We start from the raw sequence: 7,601 nt of genomic DNA on the forward strand, positions 1-7,601 counted from the left end.
ATATTTTTCTCAATATTTTCAGAATATTTTGTTATTTTGCATCTCAAGTAAAAGATATTATTTTCCAAAAGAAATATCAAAATGAATTGAAGTTTGCACTAAAAAAATTTAAATATATATTTGCCAATGGGCTAAGAAAAATTAAATTACTACAAAGAGTAAACAACTACTTAATTTTGATTTTTTTTTACAGAAAACAAGACTCACATTCTTATGTGATTCTGCATCTCAGGTGAAAGATGTTAAATCCTGTTTTCAGTAAAATTATCAAAATTAAGTGAAGTTTATGCTGAAAATGAGAAACTTATCTGCCAAAAAAAATAAAAAAAATAGATAGTTTAATTTTTGCTTGTTCTTGTTTAATATTGATCAATTTTTTTATTAAATATTTATTTTATATTTATATTGTAACAGTCGAAATGTTGTTGAAACTTTTATGCACATGTACCAAAACCACATTGAGAAAAAAAAAGGAGAAGAAAATGCATTTGAAACATAATATTCTGAGGTTTACTCACAACTCCCAGTCTGTTGTTGGACAGGTTTAGGTTCTTGAGGGTACAGTTCTCCACCAGGGCCTGAGACAGCGCCACGGCCATGGGTTCGCTCATGTTATTTCCCCCCAGATGAAGGTTCACCAAGGTCTTGTTCTTCGCCAGAGCCTGAGCCAGAGCTTGACCCCCTTCATCCCCGATGCGGTTGAGCCTCAGGTTGAGGGACACCAGGGTGGTGTTTTTGGACACAGCATGAGCCAGTGCCTGAGCTCCTGGACCTCTGATCTGGTTGTTGCAGACGACCAGCCTCTTCAGCTGACTGCGGTTCAGGAGTTTTCCGATGGCTCGGGCTCCGCGGTCGCCGATGTGATTATGTGAAAAGTCGAGCTCCTGCAGGGACGGGTGATCCAGCAGTTGGCTCACGAGCAGACAACACTTCTCATCATCCACCTTACTGCGATGAATCCTGAAGACCTGGTGCAAAAAGTGGGAATTTAACAACTAAATGAAATAAATTAAAAACAAAATCATTTAAAATAATTAAATTAAAAGATAAAGCAAATACCGCACACTCCTGAGCTTTGCAAAAAGTATAAAAAATTTTTATTAACAACGCTTCGTTCTCATGACCATCATCAGGTATATTCAGGTATATTATAGGAGAATATACCTGAAGAAAGTCATGAGACCGAAAGTTTTGGGAGTTCGTTTTTAGTCCATCTTTGCAAGACAGACTTTTCAGGATAGGAAATGAACTAATTAAATCATTTTTTAAAGCATTATCTGATACCTAATAATTAAGCACACTTTCAATAAAGTGCATTCAATAAAATGCCAATTATGCATCGCTTCCAGCCTTCATGGACAATTACAAATCACTTATACAATACAAAATTAATAGCAGTTATTAAGATTGATGTGGTTTGGAATTGGTAAAATGTGCTTTAAAAAAAAAAAAAAAGTAATAATTATGCACACACTGCATGCTTTCTTTGTACGAAGAAAACAGTGTGAACATTCTGCTAAATATCTCCTTTTGTGTTTCAGAGAAAAACGTAATCGTACATTTATAAAATGTTCACTGAAAATACTGAATACTACTAATAATAGCAATAACTGAACCTGTAAAGTCTTGCAGGAATGTAGGGCTTTTGCCAGGGATTCGCAGTCTCTGAAGGTGAACTCAAACAAATTCCACTCAAAGTTCATGCCGCATCCTTTCACTCCATACGCCACGCTGAGCTCTTCCAGGTGCGGCAGTTTGTCGAGAAGAATGCGGAAATCGAGGTGATCCATGGAGGCTCCTTCGCTGCCCGTATCGCTGGCACAATCCGAACGGTCGTCCTCGTCACACCTGGGTGACTCTTTGATGGGCGGCAGCAGCTGAGAGACTTTGAGTCGCTTTACGTAGTTTCGACACAGTGGCACCGCATCCAGGACTGTCTTTGTGTCGGTTGCATCCGGGATGAAGAATTGAAGGATGTTCTCTAGGTGACGCTCGAAGAACATGCGTTTCCAGCTGTTGTCGTATGTGGAGACGTCACCGACAGCCCAGCGACCTTCACAGCAGCGTTTCCAGTAGCTCTCATCACTGATGAGGTTTGCAGTGACCGTCAAGGGAAGAGACGTTGGTAGTCGCTGGAGGACATACGTTTTGTAGTTGGGCTTAAGTTCATCCAGAATGGATTTCTCTGCAAAATAGTTTAATACAGGCTTTCATGCAAACTGAGAACATCTTTTCATTAAAGCAAGACACTACAGGCAAAAACATTGGGGCAAAATTTTTTCATAACAGGTTTCAGACCGGTGGAAAGAAAACATCCAAAATACATCAACAAGTCTTTATTTTATTGCACTTTATCTGTTAAAGCCTGAACTGCAGCAACACTTACATGAACCAAATTTTACAATTATACCTATATTCTGAAGGGATTTGTTCATATGTGAGCCTGGAGCACAAAACCAGTCTTAAGTCGCTGGGGTATATTTGTAGCAATAGCCAAAAATACATTGTATGGGTCAAAATTATCCATTTTTATTTTATGCCAAAAATAATTAGGATATTAAGTAAAGATATTTAGTGAATTTCCTACTGTAAAAATATCAAAACTTAATTTCTGATCAGTAATATGAATAGCTAAGAACTTCATTTGGACAACTTTAAAGGTGATTTTCTCAATATTTTGATTTTTTTGCACCCTCAGATTCCAGATTTTCAAATAGTTGTATCTCAGCCAAATATTGTCAGATCCTAACAAACCATACATCAATGGAAAGATCATTTATTCAGCACTTATGACACTTATGACTGGTTTTGTGGTCCAGGGTCACATATGTCATTCGCCTGATTTTGCACTTTATTCATTTGTGTAGATTTCAATAAAGACAGTTTTCTCAAAATTATTTTTTTCTCCACTTACATACCTCAGATTTTTACAGATTTATTGCCATCTACATTCTGAAGGTTTTTATAGAGGAATATTGTTCATATCAAGTTTGCCTGATATAACATCTTATTCCTAAAACATGGTCAAATGTATTTTTCTTTTTATTATTTATGGAGTGATAAAATCAGAAATCAATCTAAAATCCCCTCTAAACCTTTTACTCTAATGTCAACAAAATGAAACAAAATTTTGAACCTGAAAGAAAATATATAATATTAATTAGATAATGCCTCAGTTGCATATACATTTTGAAAACCTGTAATACAAAAACTTTTTGCGATTCTTATTAGTGTAAATTAATCTGTCAACTATAGGGAAGTTTGCTGATACCTATTAATATTTTACCCTATTAATCTGTGCTGTCTTGCCTAAATATCATCTTCATAATTTCGATATGAAGCCGCCTGTGGTGGTTGTGAATGAAAAAACTGTGAGATATACTTAAATTACATTGTTTACCTCTAAAATGTTTTATAATATGTTGTAGACAGAGTGTTGTTAGCAGAGGAACCAGCTCCAGCGACCACTCGGGATCCTCCGCGATGATGCTGCGCATTTTCCGCCCGTCAGCGGCGGCGTTTACCGGCCTCATGCTCCCGGTTCTCCGTGAAGACCGACTCCGAGACATGCAGCTAAAACTGGCAAAAACACGAATCAGCAACAAGAGATAGCTATAACTCAGTCATTACTGCTAGAGGAGGTCAAGAACTTTCTTTTCTTGACGGACGTAATCTTGAATTTCCGTTAAAAAGACTCGTTTTCAGCATATTATAACCTTTAAATAACGAATTTGAGTTAAAACACATTAAGCTCATTCATTAGCTAGTTAAACAGATTAAAACAGACGTTAGCTAGCTACTCACTTTCCGTTTCTCCGTAAAGTTTGTTGTTGTCATGGTAACAGAGACGTGCAGTGCGTCACTCGCTGCTGATCACGCGCCTGTACTGTACGCTGAATGTGTGAAACAGCCTCACCCATGATTAAAATAAACCATAATTAACACCATCACACTATGCAAATGCACAGAAGAAAATGAAAAGAATGAAGAACGTCAGGCTGAAAACAGATATAAAATAAAGGCAAAACTTCGGTGAAAGTTTGGGATTTACTTATATTTCATAAAATATGATTCAGGTTTCGTGTTTTGACATGAAATAAAAAAAAATAAGTAATAAATATTTTGTTTAAAATGTCATTAATGTGACAAACGACATTAATAATGTGACGATGCACGTGCGTTAATTCATTTCTGCATCACGTCTCACACTAAATAATATTTCACACGTGTTTTGCATTGCACACAAACCCATGAATTCACTTCAATCACATGCAAATCACTGTGAATGAGGGCATCACCTCAGAACCAGCTGAGGATTTCCCTTGTGTAATGCATATCTGGGGCAGGTCATGCAAACCAAAATATTTGTCAAAAATATATATATATATTTATTTCATTAATATGATTTGAGTGACTGTGTGAATAGCAGAAGGGCACCATTGCATATATAAGAAAGACAATTATCTTCATAATGCATTGCATTATAAACTCTTGAGCATGGGAACGTCACATTTGAGAGACATTACACACATCTGAAAATCAGGTCAAACTTCAATGCATCATACTGACGAATCTGACCGCAGCACCTGCACATGAGGAGACAGGCAACATCCTCTCAATGAAGTTCTTATGAAAGTTAAACTGACAATAATGAAACTGTTGGATTGACATCAATTTCATCAGTATTGACATCAATATGACCACAAACAAAACATAATTTGGCAGCAAACTTCGTATAAAATGCAATTATTGCAATCATCTAACACATTTCATCCCCCAAAAAAATACACACACACACACACACACACATATACTCATTCATACATACAGACACACTCAATGACTTCTAAATGAAAATGAGAAATCTTGCCTTGACAACAACAACAAAAAAGCTTAATAAGTCAATATTTATTTATTTTTGACATTACATGACATTATTTGAGAATTGAAGGGAAAATGTGTTTAATAACTACCATAAAAGTAATGTCACAACGCATTATGAAAATGTGTTCTCTGAATGTTGAAAACGTCTGGTTATGCGAACATTAAGGTAACATTCTACTTTTGAATGTTCTCTTAACATTCTGAAACAAGTAGCAACATTCAAAAACATTCCATGAACTTTGTATCATTAATAATAAATAATTGTGAGAACGTTCCCTGTTAGCTGTGTATATTCAGAGTGATGTACAATGTTATTCAAGGCGTATAGCTTACCTTAAGACTGTCTAGACAAGCAAATGCATAATCAGCATTAACCTCCAAACACTCATTATACTCAAGCCAACCTCAGCATGAACAGCTAGACACAGCCTGAAGCATCTCCAGACCTCAGCAGCAGTTTTGAGACGTGCTGCAGGACGCCGAGTGTTTGACTGACACCCCAAAACTGCTGAGATTTCAGCCTTCTTCAATACTCTTCCATTTTGCCCTAAAAGCTAATGTCACACTTCATCAGACACCTTGTTTCGAGAGCGGCAGCAGCCAGAGAGACACGTCAGCCTTTTTATACCACACAAATAAAGCCAAGAAAGGTACATATTTTAGATTATGATTCAAACAAAAACATAACTCTATGTATAACCCATGCAACCACCAAAATATCAAAGCATGGCTGCAAACTCACAGAACAAAAATCCAATTAAAGTGCAACAAAATCTAGTTTTAAATGATCACTGATCTCACATTTCTGACTTTTTTTTCCCTAATTCAGAATTGCAAGATATAAACTCGCAATTGCAAAGAAAAAAAGAGTTGTGAGACGTGCTGCAATGACGAGCACGCAACAGCCGAGGCCCCTGTGCAGCCCGTCACTGTCGTGCCAGTGTAATCCCACCTGACAAGACGGACGCTTTCCCAGCACTGCTGCGCTAATAGACTGGAATAACACAGAAGGGCTGTAGATGTTGGCGGTGAAGTGCGCTCTCCATGCGGCCCAGCTGTGTGACTCACAGCGCTGGCGTTCGACAGCTGCTTCAGACTCACGGATCACGAGACTCAGTCAGATCCTGGCCTTTCAGGACACGTAAACAATGCTTAAGTTGGAATAACACCATGACATGCAAGAAATTTGTTTGCACAGATCATCTTTGAAGAATTTTGGGGGTTTGCACATAAAAAAGTTGCTGACACAATGACAAGTTGCAAAAATGGTGTATCTTTTAACAAAATACACCTTTTTTTTTTTCCCACCAACAAAAAGTTTACCACTTAAAGTTAGGAGTTTATTCAAATCGCTAACCTTAAGTATGAGCTATAAAAATAGTGATGCTTGACTTAAACACCACTAATAGTGAAGTGCTTTTAGTCATCTTAATTCTTTCTAAAGGCAAATCTCAAGAGGCAAAACCATTGTTTTTTATGCATTGGTCAATTTGCTTCTGTAACTTCAGACTAGTGGAAAGAAAACATCTAAAATACACATTTAGTTGTCTATTTTATTCACTTTATCTATTTGTGTCAGTGGATCTTGACTGTAATACATATCCTTAAGAAATGTTTTTGTCTACTTCAGTAGCACTTTTAGTTTTATTCCTAGTGTAACCTGAATTGATTTGTTTATGTATCACTCACATTTTATCCCTTAAAACATAATTTTTTGCTGACAGTTCTTTCTGATTTATATTGACAAAAAGAGAAATCCAAAACCCCCTCTGTAAAAACCTTTAACGCTAATGTCAACAAAATGAAACTTGGCTTTTATGCAATGTTCAGATTTATGCTCTTGATATACAAGCAAATAAGTGCATATTTAAACAACTTCAGAAAAGGTGTAATCATTTTAATTACTGTGATTAATCATTTTGGGATCATGGTGATATCTATCAGTTATGGGCAGTGTTGAGGGTAACGCAAGTTACGTAATCAGATTACTTTTTCAAGTAACCAGTAAAGTAACGCATTACTTTTTATTTTACAAGAAAGTGTCCGAGTTAAATGTTTTCCCATTTATTGACTGACAGCCCTCCTGTCCTCCTGCTCAGATGAAAAAAGTAATGCAAAAGTAATGCAAAACGCATTACTTCCCATACAAAGTAACTACGTAATGCATTTAGTTAATTTTTTAGGGAGTAATACATTACTTTTAAAAACAACTTTCCCTAACACTGGTTATAGGCTTCTTCTTTTTTAAGCCTATTCACTCGTGTCTTGCCTTAAAGCATGCAGGAATTATAAAAACTTACAGAAATAATCTGGAGATTAAATGCAACCAGCTATCTTCATGCTGTTACATTTCAAACTGAAGAAAAGTAAAAGGTAAAATAAACAATAAAAGTCCAGATTATGATTCCCATACTGATCAACATTTAATAACACACTGCTGCCCTCTTGTGTCAGATACTGGAAATGACCAATTGTTCCCATTACAATCAACAATCAATTGATAATAATGGGAATAGTTTTGTCATGTCATTTGCTTTCAGTGTGTTTAACAAACTTTTTCGTATTTTCTGAGCTGATTTTGGGAGAAATTCTGTGGGATTTAAATGAAATAATATGTGCTACATTCTTATTGGTAGATCTTATTTAAATCGCCTACAAAAACGTCTTTCTGTGCAGTTCTGTGCAAATTTAATTAAAACAACATCCAAATGACTGAG

At 36.2% G+C, this 7,601-nt stretch overlaps 1 protein-coding gene across 2 annotated transcripts in view; it reads right to left on the reverse strand.

Annotated features, from left to right (window-relative positions):
- nfkbie (nuclear factor of kappa light polypeptide gene enhancer in B-cells inhibitor, epsilon) overlaps positions 1 to 4,147 on the reverse strand; it is a 37,860-nt gene extending 33,713 nt beyond the window's left edge. Inside the window, exons 1-4 of one of the 2 annotated variants that reach the window (XR_009267570.1) lie at positions 3,805 to 4,147; positions 3,401 to 3,579; positions 1,617 to 2,185; positions 519 to 968 (exon numbers count right to left, since the gene is read on the reverse strand). The gene's annotated coding sequence lies outside the window, so the exon portion shown is untranslated. The other variant, XR_009267571.1, reaches the window with a different exon arrangement.
- Between the last annotated feature and the right edge of the window lie 3,454 nt (positions 4,148 to 7,601).

This window comes from Onychostoma macrolepis, chromosome 20, assembly GCF_012432095.1.
Source record: "Onychostoma macrolepis isolate SWU-2019 chromosome 20, ASM1243209v1, whole genome shotgun sequence".
In the NCBI taxonomy this organism is placed as follows: domain Eukaryota; kingdom Metazoa; phylum Chordata; class Actinopteri; order Cypriniformes; family Cyprinidae; genus Onychostoma; species Onychostoma macrolepis.